The 18,608-nt window shown below is 59.6% G+C and overlaps 1 protein-coding gene across 4 annotated transcripts in view; it reads left to right on the top strand.

Moving 5' to 3' along the window:
- ZNF536 (zinc finger protein 536) overlaps nt 1–18,608 on the top strand; it is a 390,408-nt gene that overhangs the window by 115,976 nt on the left and 255,824 nt on the right. For all 4 annotated transcript variants that reach the window (XM_066349577.1, XM_066349576.1, XM_066349578.1 and 1 more), the window contains exon 2: nt 5,966–6,080. The gene's annotated coding sequence lies outside the window, so the exon portion shown is untranslated. The remainder of the gene's footprint in view (nt 1–5,965; nt 6,081–18,608) is intronic.

The raw sequence follows: 18,608 nt of genomic DNA, 5'->3' as shown, positions 1-18,608 counted from the left end.
CAGGTGGCCCTGACAGTACCGGGATGGGCACGCCTACCGCTGTGCCGAGTGCGGGCACCCAGGACGCGCCCCTCTCTGCCACTGTGACTGTGGCCACCGACTAATAATGTCCTGCCCACCAAGGAGGCTCCAGCCCGGTAGTTCTCAAACTGGCCTCCCTGGGACGCTGGCCGTGGCAAGGAGAAGCCGTGGGGGCCAAGAAGGGGAGCTCGGCGCTGTCCTTGCGGCCTGGGCTGCAGACGTTGTGCTTTTATCCTTTGAAAGGGATCTGCTAGAAAACACTGAAGAGCCACAGGTGTTCTTGGTGCTGCAGACGGGAAACCAAGTTCCCCCAGAAGAGCTAATAATCACAGAGATTTAGCCTGGACAGCCGTTGCAAGTGCAGACGTCTTTATTTAGGCAGATTGGCGGTGGAATGTAATGCCCACTTGCAAGGAGTCATGACAGTCCCTGTGTCCAGTCCCCCGCTTCAGGCACACCTGGTGGAGACGGGTGTCCCCCTGGAGGGAAGTTCCCCACGGGCAGAGGACCCAGAGCCCGCCGGACACACCTGCTCAGAGGTGTCGGACGGACGGTTGCTGGCAGTGGAGTGGCGACCAGCCCCTGAGCTCAGCACGGCCAGGAACATGACCTCCGTTCTGGAGGAGAAGACATGGAGCTCGAGGACGGTGCGACGTCTCGGCCTCCTCCGTGCGAGGAGCTTGCTGGTCAGGTCTGGGGTCTGTGCGCCCGACGGCGGCGGCCCCCGCCTCCCAGGAGGGGCGCGTTCGTGTCTAGCAGGTGGACGTGAGACAGCAGCCAAGCCCGGTGCCTGAGTCCTCTCGTCCTGGGGGTTCAGCTGGGGGCAGGGGTGCTGTCTGGCTTCTCCTGAGCCAGTGAGGGTTTGTGCAGAATTCTTCCTGCTGCCCCACACGGCTCTCCAGGGGTCTGTGTCCTTCGAGATACGGGAAGGCGGCCGAGGATGAGGGACCAAACATTTGACAGTAATCAAGACGTCACTTGCTATTTCTTCTCCTGTTTATTTATTTACTGTTTTACCAGCAGTGCATGAGGGTTCCCTTTTCTCTACTTTCCTCCTTTTGTCTCACGTCAGCCCAGGCGGCAGGAGTGCTTAGAGGCTCGCGGATAGACTCACTCGTGGAAAAGATGCCGGAATATTCCTTTCATTCATTCATAAGGCGTGTTTTTGTGTGTGTGTATGTGTGTGTACACGTGTACCGTATTTTTCACTCCATAAGATGCATCTAGGGTTTTAAGGAGGAAAATAAGAAAAAAAAAAAACTGAACCAAATGGTGTGTTAAAATATTTAATAAAATACTGTATTTTTCGCTCCATAAGACTCACGGGCATTTTCCCCTCCACTTTTTGGGGAAAAAAAGCACATCTTATGGAGTGAAAAATACGGTATTTTTGTGTTTGCTCCTTCTTTTGTGAATGTATGACTTTTTTAACTCCTCTGACCGTCCCTCTATCTTGTCATCCATCCCGTGTGACTTTGTGTCTTCATTCAGTTCTTTGTCGGTGTGTTCACACGTGTGCGTTAGTCGGTCACTCGTCCACAAACGGAACACTCTGAAAGTAGTCAGAGCCTCTGGACTGGCGTGACCGTGACCCAGGTCGACCCTGAGTGTCGTTCCATCGCTGGGTGTGGACGCAGACAGGTGCTCAGTGCCCGGGTCCCTGACGGAGCACTGTTGGCCTGAGAGAGATGCAGGCTAAGCCCACCTGCTGCGACTTTGAGGTCCCGATGTCACCCATGCACCGGGGTCCTGAGGCACCTCCCTCCTCAGGGTTTTCCCATTGCCCGAGAATGTGTGCCTCCCCCCACCTCCTCGTTAAGTCTTGTGACCCTGAGCCACCTCGTTGCTCCTGGAACATGAGAACCAGGAGGATAGGTGGTCAAGTGCAGGAGCTCGGGCTGTGGCCTGACGGGTGGGGAGGAGGGGCTGTCTTCCCTGATGACTGGGGTGGGGGGCGCCGGGCAGACGTGATGTGGGCAGGAGATGCCGTGACCGGTGTAGTGGGAATAAAAAACCACCGAGGATCACACACAAAGCTAATGTTTCCTCCTCTTCTTCCGCTGAAGAGTTTCCGCCCATTTCCTGTGTCGGAATGTCACGTGGTTTCTGAGGGACGGGCGGGACAGGTGTCCAGGTGCGTGGTTCCCTGGACGAGATCCTGTGTCTGAAGGCGCAGAAACCGTAGGCACCCTCCGGAGATGAGATGAGATTTCTGGCTGGGGTGGTCATACTGACTGCAAGCCAGGCTAAGAGCAACGGTGGGTTCCATGTGGACAGGGAAGTATCTGGGGGAAGAACCAGGCTCTGTCGCACGAGTGTGGAGGAGGTACAACTTCTGCATCAAGCTCTGAGTCGGTTTTCGTGCCCGAGGCCGACTGGCACACAGGGGGTGGGGGGTACGATTTCTGGTTTATTGAGGTGGAGGTTTGCACTGACCATTGTTCCCTCCCGTGGGTGACTCCAAGCGCAGACCCGTGCTCTTTCTGCTGAGCAGACAGCGGCTAAACAGCACCTGGCTGCAGGGATCCCTTCCACAAGTGGAACCTGGCCGCGCCACTGGATCTCGCAGGCTGTGTGCCGCGCCTCTCGGCTCCGGTGTCCGGCCGTCACCGCTCTGGGAAGGCTGCCCCGTGGCCAGCTGGAAACTCATCCTGCCCCCCTTTAGACTGTAGGTAACCCCCAAGGTCCTCCCCCTCAGGATTCATGAAGCGTCACCCCAAGGGACCATGTGCAGGTGGCCTGTTTACCTGAGTATCAGAGCCCCATTCGCATCGAGTCTCAACTCATGGCCAATCCAAGGAGTTCTTGTACGGTGCCCCGGTTCCCTAGGTAACCGAAGCGTGCACTTGAGAGGGACGACGGGGACAGGAAGACACACGAGCACGCAGGTCCTCCAGGTGCTTATCCCCAGCCCCTGCCCTCGCGCCCCGCCGTCCCTTGTCCTGCTGCTGGACTCGACTGAAAACAGGCAGCCGCACACGCGGGGCGGCCAGCGGCGGGGTGGGGATCGCGGCAGTTTCTCTGCTGGTTTGTCCGTGAAGGACTCCACCGTATAAATCACTCGAAGCCACCAAGACAGAGAGGGCCGAGTCTGGTCAGATGCAGCAGCGCCGTGCGTGCCCATGAACAACGAAGAACGCGTGGCGGGTCGCGGCTCCGTGGTGGGGGCGGGGCAGCCTGTTAGCCCCGCTTTAGATCACGTGACGCTCAGGAAGTTCCCTCCGCGGGGCGTGGGAGGCCCTGGGCACCCACCAGCGCCTTTCGTTAAAAAAGCTGAAAGCTCCGGTGCCCTCCGGACAGTCCCCTTGTAATGCCATTTTTCATGACTCTTGTTTAATTAACAACCTTTTTCTTTTTTTGACCTAGACGTGTTATAAAAGTTGCTATTCTCTCCTGCTAAATTATGTCTAATGAACATATTTGCATGTTATCAGATCCAGCAATATATCATTTCAAATTTCGGCGTTTAAGCCGGCATCGCTCAAAACAGCTTCCGTGGATTAGTAAGCAGGTGAAATCAAAAATCTCATTTCATATCTGACATTAATAACTTTCAGGGGGAATGAGCATTGGCATTTATGTCTGGACCAGCATTGAGCCCAACGTCCTAGAAACACAAGGGCAACAGACAGACCTCACCAGATAGGAAAATAAATCATGCATAATGCAGAATTCCTACCTTCCACGTTAATTAATGTGTGCAATCAATTACTGATGTTACAATATGAGCAAGAAACTGGTGGGGAATGGGGTAATAAAAAAAAAAGAAATACCTATAGATTTATCTGCTTCTTTCTTTTTTCTTTTTTTTCCCCCTATTTAAACAAATAGTCTTCAAGCCCGCGAATGCTGTGTTGAGACATGCTCTGAATAATAAGCATCATAAAATCTAATCAGATTTATAAGAGGAATTGATTGTTGTGGCAGGAGGGAGAGGGTGGAAAATAAGCCGGAATTTAAGTGTTAATTTTTATGCTAATCCACAGTGGCTTCATATGAAGCAATTTTGTTCTGTGCCACAAATATAAAATTGTCCCTTGCAGAGAAATGTCAGCTTGCTAGACCTGAAAGCGGTAATTTATTAGGTATGTTTCTATTAGTATGTGTCAGAGTTGTTAGCAGGCTGTACACACAATGGTGCTTCATACTTATCCTCCACGTCTCAGCTCAGTGGCTGGAACGTGGGGGCATTAATACATTATCATATGCGGGGTGGTCTGTGCCCTGTGGACAAAAGGCTATTTAATACAATTTAATGTCATTCTGAGGAGAAGTGGAAAAATAAAGACGGGGAATAAAATGGCATCTGTGTGTTTCACAGTGCACTCATGCACAAACCCTCCGTTTAAGAGGTATGACATTTCTGCCAAGAAAAAGAATAAAAACTGGGCCATTTCCCCCCCTTTCCTTTCCTCTCTCTCTCTCTCTCCCCCTCTCTCCTTCTCTTTCTCTCTCCCCCCCAACCTGTTCCCCACTGCAGTATTTTCTAAATGCTATTAAGTGATCGATTTACACGGCCCCGTGATGATGTCATCCATAAGAAGGGGAGGCGGGAAGGGGGGTGTGGAATGCAGAAGACAGCAGAATCCTCGTGACAGTGACCTTGTTTCAGAACCTCAGAGCCCTGGTGGTTTCGCTTGCCCTCAGTGCACGGTTTCAGAGAATGTACTTTTTCCTTTTCTTTTCTTTCTTTTTTTCTTTTTTTCTTTTTTGGACACTCTCTAGCTTACTGGGTAGTTGAATTAATCCAGTTAAGGGTTCTGATGCAATTCACATATAGGTCAATTACATGCACCAACATCTGCTGTCACCGTCATTTGCATGCGGCATTCATATGTTAATGACGCCCTTTTTTTTTTTTTACTCAAGTAATATATTAAAAAAAACACACAACAAGATTTGCATATCAGTTTGGGATCAGTATATTATAATATAGCCATTTATCACCTCCCTCCTTCTCCTCCTTTCTCGGGGACAGTTGGCGGGACCCTAACCCTGAGTGAGGGGCGGTGGCTGCCCTGTTTGAGCCGGGGTCTCAATATCTCTCTCTCTCTCTCTCTCTCTCTCTCTCTCTCTCGGATTTATACGCAGAGCCCTCGAGTTGGGAACGCTTCCCTTCGAAAGCCGCTTACCGCCTTATAAATCAATAATGACACAGATGGACTGGTGATAATCTATTTAGAATGCCTGATAGCAAATATTGTTGTACAGATGATTAGAGTGGTAACTGTTTTCTTTCCTTTAGCAGAGGGGCCTTTTCCTTCCCTTTTTCAGAAATGGTAAGTTGGAACCACCCTGCCACCGCCATTGCCAAAAATATATATATATATATCTGAAAATAAAATAAAATCAGAGAAAAAGCGTTGTTGCACGTGGACGGGGTGGTGTTGGGCCATCGTCCTGCTGGGTCTGGATCGCCAGGGAGAGGACCTGGTGGGAAGAACAAAAGAGGCTTCCCGCTCCTGCCAATATAATCATATCCATCCCGGCTTCTTTGAACAAAACAGGACCTTTTAATGGAATTGTGTCTTCAGGTGTAAATAGCATTAAAAAGCTCCTTCTCCTCTCTCTCTCTCTTTTTTTTTTTTTTTTGCCCCGATCCTGCGCAAGGAGTGAGAAAATAAAGTGGAGGTTGTCAGAAGTGGCAGCTGCTTGGAACCCTGATAAATACAAGCTTTTATTGATCTGATGAAAATGGACGATCCCACTGCTGGGCGGCAGTTAGCTTCTTGTCTCCGGTGCGTCACCGGTGGCCTTGCGCCGGGATAGATTTTCGTCCTCCGCGCGCCCGGGCTCTGATGTCATCTTTTCGCCTCTCCCCCGTCGAATTTCCTTGACCTCCGCCTCGCGCTGCGACTTGGGGGGAATGTGTTAAATTTCACTTTATATCATCATCATCATTTCTCTCTCTCTCTCTGTCTTTCTCTGTTTTCTTTTGTGATAGGGACCCGGGACGCCCCTCCGGCGATCGGTCAGCGCCTGGACCGGCCGCCTCCTTCCTGGGCTTCTTTCTCACCAGACTGACCATCCTGAAGACAGGATGCAGTTAAGCTGCTAAGGTAAGTGTTGTGGGATTGGAACCGGCTGCCCTGGACACACTTCCACACCTCCTGCCTTGTCCGTCATCGTGGGTCTAACACCTAGCACAGATTCCAACCCAACAGTCTCTTCTCTCTCCTCCTGCCTGGGAAGGGGGTGTTTCCTCCCAGGCGGACCCCTCCCATGAGCTCTGGGCCTGGGGCGCTGGCTGGCAGGACCTTGACCCCGGGAAGAGGCACCGCTCTCTGTGCGGTGGGAAGAGAACAAAGGGGTCAAGGGGGGAAAATGTTGTGTTCTTCATTTTCCTCTCAAGTTCTCTGCTGGGATAAACACGAGGCTTCCGTTCCCCGGTCCTGGGGTGCCGCTCACGTGTCTGGTTCCGGGAAAGCACCGGTGTTATTTTGAGTCGTTTTGCTACAACCCAATCAAAGTGAAGATCTGAAATAGCTTCTCTGAGAGCCCAGGCTGAAGTCATCAATTATTCCGCACCATGGTTCTCTCCGATCCGACACCCACACCTCTGCGCCTGGCGTTGCTGAAACGTGGGGAAGGGAAAGTTAAAAATAAAAGGACACATTTCCATCCTGGCTGTGGAGCGCCCCAGCTGGACACCACCGCCTGTCCATCGAGGCCCAAGTGGCCAGTCTTCGCGGCGTCCTCTGTCCAGACCGGTTGTCAGCTGCTGCCCAGGCGCCGGGTTCCGGTGTGGCACGTGTGGGGAGGGCGAGGGAGAATGCAGGGACGTGCCATCCAAGGGAGAGTGAGGGTCCAGGCGGTGCAGGGCACGGGCCACCGCGGAGCCACCCGGTGCCGCTGCCTCCCGGCGCTTGTAGGAGGAGTTGTAGTGAAGGGGTTGGTGTGTTCTCTTTTTTACCCCCTGTCTTTGAGTTAGGAAGTGTTGTTTTCACACTGAGTGTTTCTGTCAGCCTCCCGGTGGCCTCGGGCCGTGGGCCTCCCTTGTGCGGGCTCCGTGGGCCCCCGGGGTTTCTCAGGGAGGCAGCCCCCGGTGGCCGGTGGCCGGTGGCCGGTCTCCGGGCTGGGGCTCGTGGAACAGCCGTGGGCTAGTCCCCTTCCCAGCTGGTGGCAGACACAGCCACTTTTGGTTCCTTAGCTGTCTGCTTGGGAAAACAAGTGTGTGGTTTGCCAGTAAGGTTTAGAATTTGCCTGCCAGATACCGGAATGTCTGCGAAGACTATTTTCCCTCTTGGGAGGCAAAACACAGATGGGGAGTTAGGAGTCTCACAACATTTCGCTGCTACATTGGTGGCGAGGATTCTGCCACGTGGAGGCTCGGGGCCCGGGGAGGCCCAGCTCAGCCGGCGGTGGCGTCGGTGCCCGGGCCTTCGGGAGGGCAGTGGGTGCGGCCACCTCCCTGGGGTGCGGCGCACAGGCTGGTGGCTGGCTCCTCCTGGGCGGTCTAGGCTCCGTGCCTCCCAAGCTGGGAGAGGAGAAGCGGCCAGGGAGCCACCGTGTCCCCTGGGCCGTGTCAGTCGGGCAGGGAAGACAGGGCGCACCGGGGTGTCCGCCTGGCACCGTGTCCCCTGGGCCGTGTCGGTCGGGCAGGGAAGACAGGGCGCACCGGGGTGTCCTCCTGGCACCGTGTCCCCTGGGCCGTGTCGGTCGGGCAGGGAAGACAGGGCGCACCGGGGTGTCCGCCTGGCACCGTGTCCCCTGGGCCGTGTCGGTCGGGCAGGGAAGACAGGGCGCACCGGGGTGTCCGCCTGGCACCGTGTCCCCTGGGCCGTGTCGGTCGGGCAGGGAAGACAGGGCGCACCGGGGTGTCCGCCTGGCACCGTGTCCCCTGGGCCGTGTCGGTCGGGCAGGGAAGACAGGGTGCACCGGGGTGTCCGCCTGGCACCGTGTCCCCTGGGCCGTGTCGGTCGGGCAGGGAAGACAGGGCGCACCGGGGTGTCCGCCTGGCACCGTGTCCCCTGGGCCGTGTCGGTCGGGCAGGGAAGACAGGGCGCACCGGGGTGTCCTCCTGGCACCGTGTCCCCTGGGCCGTGTCGGTCGGGCAGGGAAGACAGGGCGCACCGGGGTGTCCGCCTGGCACCGTGTCCCCTGGGCCGTGTCGGTCGGGCAGGGAAGACAGGGCGCACCGGGGTGTCCGCCTGGCACCGTGTCCCCTGGGCCGTGTCGGTCGGGCAGGGAAGACAGGGCGCACCGGGGTGTCCTCCTGGCACCGTGTCCCCTGGGCCGTGTCGGTCGGGCAGGGAAGACAGGGCGCACCGGGGTGTCCGCCTGGCACCGTGTCCCCTGGGCCGTGTCGGTCGGGCAGGGAAGACAGGGCGCACCGGGGTGTCCGCCTGGCACCGTGTCCCCTGGGCCGTGTCGGTCGGGCAGGGAAGACAGGGCGCACCGGGGTGTCCTCCTGGCACCGTGTCCCCTGGGCCGTGTCGGTCGGGCAGGGAAGACAGGGCGCACCGGGGTGTCCTCCTGGCACCGTGTCCCCTGGGCCGTGTCGGTCGGGCAGGGAAGACAGGGCGCACCGGGGTGTCCGCCTGGCACCGTGTCCCCTGGGCCGTGTCGGTCGGGCAGGGAAGACAGGGCGCACCGGGGTGTCCGCCTGGCACCGTGTCCCCTGGGCCGTGTCGGTCGGGCAGGGAAGACAGGGCGCACCGGGGTGTCCTCCTGGCACCGTGTCCCCTGGGCCGTGTCGGTCGGGCAGGGAAGACAGGGCGCACCGGGGTGTCCGCCTGGCACCGTGTCCCCTGGGCCGTGTCGGTCGGGCAGGGAAGACAGGGCGCACCGGGGTGTCCGCCTGGCACCGTGTCCCCTGGGCCGTGTCGGTCGGGCAGGGAAGACAGGGCGCACCGGGGTGTCCTCCTGGCACCGTGTCCCCTGGGCCGTGTCGGTCGGGCAGGGAAGACAGGGCGCACCGGGGTGTCCTCCTGGCACCGTGTCCCCTGGGCCGTGTCGGTCGGGCAGGGAAGACAGGGCGCACCGGGGTGTCCGCCTGGCACCGTGTCCCCTGGGCCGTGTCGGTCGGGCAGGGAAGACAGGGCGCACCGGGGTGTCCGCCTGGCACCGTGTCCCCTGGGCCGTGTCGGTCGGGCAGGGAAGACAGGGCGCACCGGGGTGTCCGCCTGGCACCGTGTCCCCTGGGCCGTGTAGGTCGGGCAGGGAAGACAGGGCGCACCGGGGTGTCCGCCTGGTGGGGAGGCCGAGGTGGTGAGCGGGGGCAGCGAGCTTCTGTGACGGAGACAGTCCCGTGTGTGGGGAGAAGACTCCAGAACGCACGAGGCGCCGGCCTCACCAGGCTTTCTGCCACTGCGGCCTGCACGGTGAAGAGTGAATGTCCCCGTGGGAGACAAGGGACACAGGGGCGGGACCCTCAGGGTTGGCCAAGGGAAGGCAGGGAGACTTTCCTGCTCGGAGAACATAGACCTTGGGATGGTTTGGGCGTCGTGTGCACTGTGAGTAGGACAGGAACGTCAGGTTCCAGAGCAAGGTCTGTGTCCCTGGAGACCAAGGACATGGACAGGACTTCCAGACGGGGAGAGCACCCGGACACCTCCTTCCTGGCCTCTCACTGGCCTTCCAGCCCCGGTACCCCGGGGGCCAGGCCCTGGACTGGACCCTGTCCCCAGGACCCTGGGACTGGGATGAGCTGGTGGAGCCATTTCTGGACTTCAGAAGGTCCCTGGCGGGGGACGCTTGCTCGCACGCCTTTCCGCGGACAGCTTCCCAAGGCGTTGAAGTGGACACTTGACTTTTTAGTCTTATGTAAAATGCTGCTACACAGTGTGGCTTTGGGTGACCAGGTGGCCACCCTGAAGCACCGTCTTAGCAAGCCCCAACGACCCAGGGGTGTGGACCCTCTCACACATGTCCAGAGGACCCAGGAATTAGAGGCACACCACCAGGCCTGACTGTCCACCCTTCTTAGCCTCGTCTTTTGGAAGGACCCCATGCTAGGTCGTGGGGCCCAGGGGCTCCAGGAGGAGTTGGTCTCAGAGCCCGCAAGCTGTTCTCTCCTCCCCATGATGGACACGAGTGGCTCCCAATGTCCCAGGGGCTCAAGAAGACCCGGTCCCGGGGCGCCCACCCTGCGTGGCTTCCACTGGCCCCGTGCAGACGTGAGTCAGCAGCCTTCCCATGCGGTAATTACCGTAGTTAAATGCTGCAGCGGGCTGCTTGGGAGCACAGAGGAGTGAGTAGCTGTAATTTCTGTGTGATAATGACGATCGTGTGCGTGTATGTGCGCGTGCGTGCGTGTGTACGTGTGCACGTGTGTGCGTGTGTGTGCATGCGTGTACGTGTGCGTGCGTGCGTGTGTACGTGTGTGCGTGCGTGTGTGCGTGTGTGTGTGCGTGCGTGCGTGTGTATGTGTGTGTGTGCGTGCATGTGTACATGTGCGTGCGTGCGTGTGTGCGTGCGTGTGCGCGCGTGTGTGCATGTGCGTGCGTGTGTGCATGTGCGTGCATGTGTGCGTGCGTGTGTACGTGTGTGCGCGTGTGTGCGTGCGTGCGTGTGTATGTGTGTGCGTGCATGTGTACGTGTGTGTGTGCGTGCGTGTGTGCGTGTGTGCGTGTGCGTGCGTGTGTGCGCGTGTGTGCATGTGTGCGTGTGTGTGGAGGGCTCTGCGTCGTGTCTGATTGCCACCAGCAGAGCCCAGGCTCAGGGCAGTAGAGATCCTTGAGAAGTCCCCTGAAGCCGCCGACGGTGGTGCAGAGTGAGGCCCGTGACTCCCCTGTGCCCGAGAGAAAGATGCCCTCAGAGCTCGGGAGGGAAGGAGGGTGGACGGGTGGGAGCAGGTCTGGCCTCAGGTGCTGGGGACGGCTCAGCCTCACCGGTCTCCCAGCAGGTGGACATGGTCATTAGTGCCATTCTCCAGGTGCAGAAGTTGAGGTCGGAGGAATTTATGTGCCCCTCCCCCTCCAGGTCACACAGCTGGTGGCTGGCCAGGCCGTGCCTGGAGCGTACTTCTTCCTGCTGTGGGCGTCTGGTCCGCTGGCCATGGGGCGGCTTGGGACTAGACAGACAAGGTCCCTGCCCTTAGGGAGCTTCCACTGTGGGGCAGGACAGGGGGAAAGAGGCAGTCATAGGTAAGATGGTGTTGGGGGGTGGGTAGGGAAGGGGAGGGGCAGGGTCTGTCCTTCAGAGGGGTGTGTGGTCAGGGATGCCCCCGCCCCTGAGGGAGGCGCATTGGTGGTGACAGGTCTGAGGACACGGAGGAGACAGCCAGTAAATCAGTGAAGGTCTGGAGGAGACAGCCAGTGCAAAGGGCCTGGGGTGGGGAAGAACTCACCACGTCTGAGGGGCGGACTGCAGGCTCGTGATGTCGGAGCCCTGGGCTCTGGGGACAGATGTGGTCTGCTGGCGTGGACTGGATGTGGCTTTGTGGACCAGGGTGAGGAACTTTTCTTTCATGTCTTTGTTACTTTCCACCAGAGGACGTGTCCTGAGAAACCCCTTCCTAGCTGGGGAGGTGCTGCTAGGTGCTGGAATTCTGCATGGGGCTTGAATCGGCTCTTGGCGGGTTTCCTGCTGGGGCCTATGGGATGTCCTCCTGACCTGTCTGAAACTGGGAGTCAGGGTAGCCGGTCCCGTGGGTGTAGGACAGGTGATCAGCTGCACTAGGGACGCATGACAGCATCCATGGACGCTCCTTCGGACCCAGACATGAGCTTCCTGTGCAGCCCAAGCCCCCCAGCTGTGGGATTGGGTAGAGCTGCAGGTGGAGGGCCTCCGGGCCTCCCGTTGATTGGGGGGCCTGGGTCTGCCCACGTCTGTGCGGCACCTCCCGCTCGCCACGGGGAAGTGTCAGTCCCAGACGGGGTCCCTGTCACGTCATCTGATTCTGGGCGTCTAGTAACACGCAGAGCGTGTTGAAGAGTGAAGGTTGCTTGTGGTAACGGTTCCGGCCGGTGTTCCCTCGGGCAGCCTGGGTGCTGGTGTTGGCCAAGTTCCTGTTCAGGAGCTCTCCGCCAGTCCTCGACCTACAGACCTCAGAGCTGGCAGAAACCTGTGATCAAAGCCACCCTGGCTCGACAGGCGCAGAAACGGGCTCAGAGGGGGCAGGGGGCCTGCCCAGGGTCGTACACCCGACCTCTGGCAGAGCCAGACTCATGCCCAGTCACATTCGGGCTGAGCCCAGTTCCCTGGGAACACAACAGGTCACCCCCCAGGCAGTGCTGGACAAGGAGAGCTGGGTGGCAGGGCTGTGTCTCATCTGTATTGCTGTCCCCCCTGTGTCTGGTGCGGTCCCTGGCACACTGTGAAGGGCAGCGGTCACTCAGGTGCAGTGACTGACCTTTCCTTTTTTAATCATTACATCTCCTGGCACCCTGGTTTAAGCAAACCCAGCGTGTACAGAATCCACGTTGTTCTCCACATTCCCAGGCCCGGTGGGGGGGGGGCAAAGCCCAGGACTGGGCACGCCCGGGGCACAGGGACCCAGGATCCTGGCCGTGAGCTCCTGACACCTGCCCTCAGGGGTTCCAGTGGACCCACTGCCGGGCTACAACCCCTGAGGGTTCGGACAGAATGGTCGGTGCTGAAGGCAGCTTGGCCCCGGGAGGCTTTGGACTCTGCCCCAGACAGTTCCTGGGGAGGGGGTCACCCAGAGAGGCTTAGGCCCGGCCCTTGCTGTGTGTCCTAGGCGGCCTCATCACTCCCTGGGGAGTGTCCACATTCAGGGTCCTGAGCGTCAGTCCATGCAGCCGGCTGGTGCCGAGCAGCGCGGGGAGAGCTGACCCCACCGGGGGAGCCACTCGGCTCTTCCCAACGGCACCCGCTTGGGGACGCGGCTGAATTTTTCCAAGCGGTCACAGTTTTTAAGAGAAGTAAAAATCTCGTTCTTTCTCTCCCCCCCTCCATGTTGGCAACTAATTTAAGTTTTAATAATACTTTCCGCACATGTGCGTGCGTCCGTGGACTGGACAGAGAGATGTGGCGGGCCCTGCGTGTCCCCGTGCTGGGCACTGCGCACGGGGTCACGCACACCACGGGCACGCGGCTCACTTGGGCCAGTGGCGCCCTGTGCCGCCCTCAGGAGATCCCAGGCTCTGGAAAGGTGGGAGGTGCCCTGAGGACCCGCACTGGCCGGGCGTTCCCTTCTGCAGGGGGCCGGGCCTGGCTGCACGGGAGGGAAGGAGGAAGCCCCCCCCTCTGGACACGCGTTTCCTTCACCGCTTCCCCCAGATCTCCTCCAGCGTCCCTGTGGGAGAGTGGACGGCAGGCGTGCCCACGTCACCTCTGGGGAGCGTGGACAGGACGCCCTTGGCGGGTCTCTGCATCCCACCGCCCTGCCCTGTGCCTCCCCAAGGCCTGAGCTGCAGGCACCCGCCCAGGTCTGCTATGGGGATGCGGGGATGGGTGAGCGATGCCGGGGCGCTAAGAGCGGGTCGTACCCAGCCTTCACCACGCCAGTCACAGGCTACGCAGGGGAAGGCCCGGCCTCCGCTGAGGCAGAGGCCATTAGGGCTGAGATGAGAGATGGCCTGGCGTGGCCCTTCCCGGTCCCGTGGCGCTCTGCTTCTAGCAAAGGTGGCCCGTGTCCTCAGCTCCCGGGAGCTCGCAGGTGGCCCGGCACCTGTGGAGAGGGGGGCTGCGGACGGGGTGGGCAGCCAGCTGGCCTGTGAGCCTCCCTTCCGGCCTGACTCCTTTCACCCCATCCACTCGCCCCGCGTGGACTCCTCTGCGTGTGTAACGTTATTTGTTTTTATTTCCGTAATTCCGTTATTGTTTGCACAACGGCTGTCAGACTGTTGCCCGAAAGTATCACAGGATAATTGCGGAACGCCTGCATAAGTAATTTCGTAGGAAACCGGGCCTTGTCTGCATATAAAACGCTCTCCCTTAGCCGCATCCACGGACTTCATTATGTCGGGCTGTTTCCCAGGCTCACGCCTTCCCCACCAGCCGCAGGGATGGGGCTTTAAATGTGACGCTCTTGGGTGCTGTGACATTTCTGGAGGGGGACAGTGGGTCCGATGTGGCCAGACGGAGCCTGGCCCAGGCTGGAGGGGGTCTGGGGGTCCGCGTTCCCGGCGGGCGGCTCCTCCCGTCTGTGCCGACCACGCTTCTGTGCTATTAATGGTGTGCGGTGAGGAAGAGATGCGTTTTATTCTGCAGTCTCACCCCGCTGTTATCAAAGTAACTTCCAGCTTATTAGCGACAAAGGACTTTTCTCCTCTCTGCTGCCCTGTGCGCCAGGGCTTCCTGAATTAAACTGCTGTTTCCTGTCCTTTATATGCATGACCACATCTGGGCAGCCTGCTCCCAGCCCCGCTGCTTAATAACAATCACCTTCCCTTTCAGTCTCTGTTGATTGTTTCTAATTCACTCTGACAGATAGTGCCTGACAACTTGCGGCTCTTCCCTCCCTCCGTGACCTGAAGTTACTCACAGCACTTATATCGGCTGTCATTTTTAATATTTGATTTCATTTTAAGTTATGTGTTTTACTGAGAAGATGAAACCAAAAAAAAGGGACTTGTAATGGAACATAAATTTAACCCTTCTTGCCACCAGCCTCCGCGGCTGCGGTCCTCCTGGGGCTGGGCACCCTGGTCCTCCTCCTCCCGGTGTGGCGGGGGCTGCACGGGCCGGTCTTTTCTTCTGTCTCTCTGTTCCTTCCTTCCTTCCTTCCTTCCTTCCTTCCTTCCTTCCTTCCTTCCTTCCTTCCTTCCTTCCTTCCTTCCTTCCCTCCCTCCCTCCCTCCCTCCCTCCCTCCCTCTCTCCCTCCTTCCCTTCCTTTTCTTCCTTTCCCTTCCTTTTCCATCCCTTCTTCCTCCCTTTCTTCCTTCCTTCCCTCCCTCCTTCCTTCCTTCTTTCTTCCCTTCCCTTCCCTTCCCTTCTTCACTTCCCTCCCTCCCTCCCTCCCTCCCTCCCTCCCTCCCTCCCTCTTTTCCTCCTTTTCTTCCTTCCTTTCTTTCTTCCCCCCTCCCTTCCCTGGAAACATAAGCTTTCTTTCATATTTGCCCCCTTTAATGGCACTTGATCAGCTTGTGGAGCTAATCCTGGTGTTTTCTGCTCTGAGTGACAGGCCTCTGAGGGTTGTGTTCTGGAGGGAGGGAGACGGGAGTGGCCAGGGGACGTCTAGGTCACCAGCTCCGCTGAGCTGTCAGCACGTGACCCTGACCTTTCTTTTTGGAGATGCTTTCTGTGGAAGCGGGCGGGGCAGAGAAGCACCCCCTCCTCCCGGCTTGGGTTGGGCCGCTCTGAGGGGGGCCTTCCAAAGAGTGGGGACAGGAGGTGGCGGGGTGGAGACTGGACACCTGATTCCTTCGGCCCTTCCCTCTGAGCCTGCCAAGGCGGGTGGCCTGTAGGGCAGGGTCCGTGCCTGTGGGCAGGCGGGCGTCCGCGCCCCCCAGGGCCACTGCCCTGACTCTGCCTTTGTTTGCCTCCAGACAAAGGCCCCTGTGTCCGTTGGCCCTTCAGAGGTCGAGAGCCGCGAGGCCGCGCATTAGGTCAGCTCTGCAAACAGGAGAAGAGGCCGATAACCCAGGGCGTCTCCCAGCTGCCGCTGCCCATCGTGGCCGTCTGTCCGTCTGTCCCACGCAGAGCGGCACCGGCGGTCGCAGATGTACAGCGGGAGGGGTCTGGGTGGGACCGCAGTTCAGAACGTTGACTTCACACTGCCCGTGGCTGGTCTCTCTGGGCGCTGTCACCCCCAGGGCCCCACCTTCCAGAGCCCGGGCTGGTTGGTCCTCCGAGCCTGGCGGCTGAGCCTGGGCAGAGCTGTGCCCGCCCAGGGGCCGAGGCAGTCTTCCTGGTGTGCAGGGGAGAGGAGGGCGTGCTGGGCAGACGACAGGACTGGGGCAGGCCTGCTGCCCGCGGGCGGACCCCCCACCGCTGCTCCTGGGCCTTGTGCCCTGGTCCTGGCGGCCTGTTGTCCACCAGCTACACGCATGATGACTTTCTTTCTCCAAGCCTGTCCCTTCTAGGACTGGCTTCTCCCCGGGGGCTCTGGGCCCTGTGGGTAAACTGAGGCAGCAGCTGCTCTGGATGTGGAGACTTCTCTCCTTGCCGTGGCCCCAAGTGTCGGTCCATGCCCCCCCCCCCCACTCCGGAACCGGGTGAGGAAGGCATGAACCGCTGCCTGTTGGGACGGGTCTGCGGGGCCCGCTGGTACGCGGCTGGCCTGGCTGGAGTTCTGCTGCTGGGAACAGAGCAGGAGACCGCAGGGGGCAGAGGGGCACAGTGGGAAGTGCAGGGGGCAGAGGGGCACAGTGGGAAGTGTAGGGGCAGAGGGGCACAGTGGGAAGTGCAGGGGGCAGAGGGGGCACAGTGGGAAGTGCAGGGGCAGAGGGGCACAGTGGGAAGTGCAGGGGGCAGAGGGGCACAGTGGGAAGTGCAGGGGGCAGAGGGGCACAGTGGGAAGTGCAGGGGCAGAGGGGCACAGTGGGAAGTGCAGGGGGCAGAGGGGCACAGTGGGAAGTGCAGGGGGCAGAGGGGCACAGTGGGAAGTGCAGGGGCAGAGGGGCACAGTGGGAAGTGCAGGGGCAGAGGGGCACAGTGGGAAGTGCAGGGGGCAGAGGGGCACAGTGGGAAGTGCAGGGGCAGAGGGGCACAGTGGGAAGTGCAGGGGCAGAGGGGCACAGTGGGAAGTGCAGGGGGCAGAGGGGCACAGTGGGAAGTGCCGGTCTGCGTTGCTGCGGGGTCTTCTCCGGCACCGACCCGGACGGTCTGGGTGGGCAGGGCAGGGGGCAGAGGGGAGAGAGAGGCGGTGTGTGCTCCTTCCGACTGTAGTCTCAGTACCTGTGGGAGTCCGGGACTTCCCCGGTGTGCACACATGTGGCTGTGCATGTGTGTGTGTGAACGCACACATGTGTGAGAAAGAGCCGGTGTCGCTGGACGGTGCTGTTGACTCTGACGGCCGTGTGACCCTCCCCTGTGCCCCGGCTCCGTGGAGCCCAGCTCCGTGAGGCAGGACACAGAGGCGGGCCCGGGGCCCTGTCCCTCTCTTCCTTTAGCGGGGGGTCAAATCAGGGTTCTAAGGAAGGTTTTGTATTTGAGGTTCAACCTGCAGCAAGGCTGAATAATGCTTCTGCTGCCCTCACAGTGGACTGGGGCTGTGACTGGTGCTCGTGGAGTCAGGGAGACACTGGGGAGTGCAGTGGACTCAGCACTTTGATCTGGGCTTTGTGCACGAGGGTCCACCACTTCCCCGGTGAGTCGGGGAAGCCCCCGTGCTGCCCACCCCACACCCCACAGTCCCGCTTGCCGGTGGAGTTAGGTCCGGGGCACGTTCAGGTGGGACCCAGGCTCAGGCAGCCCTCGTGGGTCCTGCCCCAAGGCCCGACCCGGACAGCTGGCCCGACAGAGAGTGTCTGTGGGGACCCCGCGCTGTCCTGCCCAGTGAGGGTGCACCTGCGGGAGGGGGAGGGTGCAGAGAGGCCGGTCACAGAGGGAAGGTGACCAGGGCCACCTCAGCTGGTAGCAGAGAGCCTGCCTTCCGTCTGACGGGGAGGTCAGTGCCCACGAGCCATGAGAGCCCTGCACTGACCACTGATAAAGGAGCTCTGGGCACGGCTCTGTCCAGCCCCTTGACGGCAGGGGACGTTGGACTCCTTTTGGGCCTGGGAAGAGCTTTGTGGTGAGCTGGTGCTGGCTCTGGCCCTTGGGCACCAGGAGATCTTCATAAACGCAGTCGAGGACAAGGCAAGAGAGCACTGGCTTGTGGGAGGCGGGGCTTTTCCAGAGGCGTTTGCAGTTGGGGCTGGGGCTGCCGTCGTGGCCCCCCCGGGCAGAGGCTGCGGAGGGGGACCCTGTGGACAAGCTGGGGACGGGGCAGAGCTCTGTGCTGCTGGAACTTAGGCTATAAGTTGGTGGGGGTGGAGGTGTGGTGGGTGCCCCGTTCGGGTGTCTGTGACCGATTGGGCCCACCCGCGGGGCGGGCGTCCGGAAGGCCGTCTGCAGTGTCTGGTGTTGACGGGCAGAGGGAGCAGAGGGAAACAGCACCCTCCGGTCGTCTGCGGTGTCTGGTGTTGCCGGGCAGAGGGAGCAGAGGGAAACAGCACCCTCCGGTCGTCTGCGGTGTCTGGTGTTGCCGGGCAGAGGGAGCAGAGGGAAACAGCACCCTCCGGTCGTCTGCGGTGTCTGGTGTTGCCGGGCAGAGGGAGCAGAGGGAAACAGCACCCTCCGGTCGTCTGCGGTGTCTGGTGTTGACGGGCAGAGGGAGCAGAGGGAAACAGCACCCTCCGGTCGGCCTCCTCTTGCTCGGGGCTTTACACGACCTCAGGAAGCAGAGGGAGGGGGTGACAGGCTAGTTTGGGGAGTCTAGCCTGTCCGGCCGCCCACGGTGCTCTGTGGAAGCCAGGTTCCCCAAATCTCAGGCCAGGGCTGTCAACAACACCCAGCACGTTGGCCTTTAAAAAGTAATGAAAGAGGGATAGCTCTTAAAAAAAAAAAAAAGAAAAAAAAAAGCCCACGCTTATATTCATCAGGGTCACACACATTTTTCCTTTCGTACGGACACAAAAGACACACTTCGGGCCCACACGGGGTGCGTGCCAATGCCAAGAGCAGCCAGGACAATGGAACACTTAGCAGACTCATCAGTTCTCTGCTCGGACTTCAAGCCCAAGAGCAGAATGTGA

Source organism: Saccopteryx leptura, chromosome 9, assembly GCF_036850995.1.
Source record: "Saccopteryx leptura isolate mSacLep1 chromosome 9, mSacLep1_pri_phased_curated, whole genome shotgun sequence".
Classification (NCBI taxonomy): Eukaryota; Metazoa; Chordata; class Mammalia; order Chiroptera; family Emballonuridae; genus Saccopteryx; species Saccopteryx leptura.
Note: the sequence above shows the minus strand (reverse complement) of the source record. Positions and strands in the feature narration are given on the sequence as shown.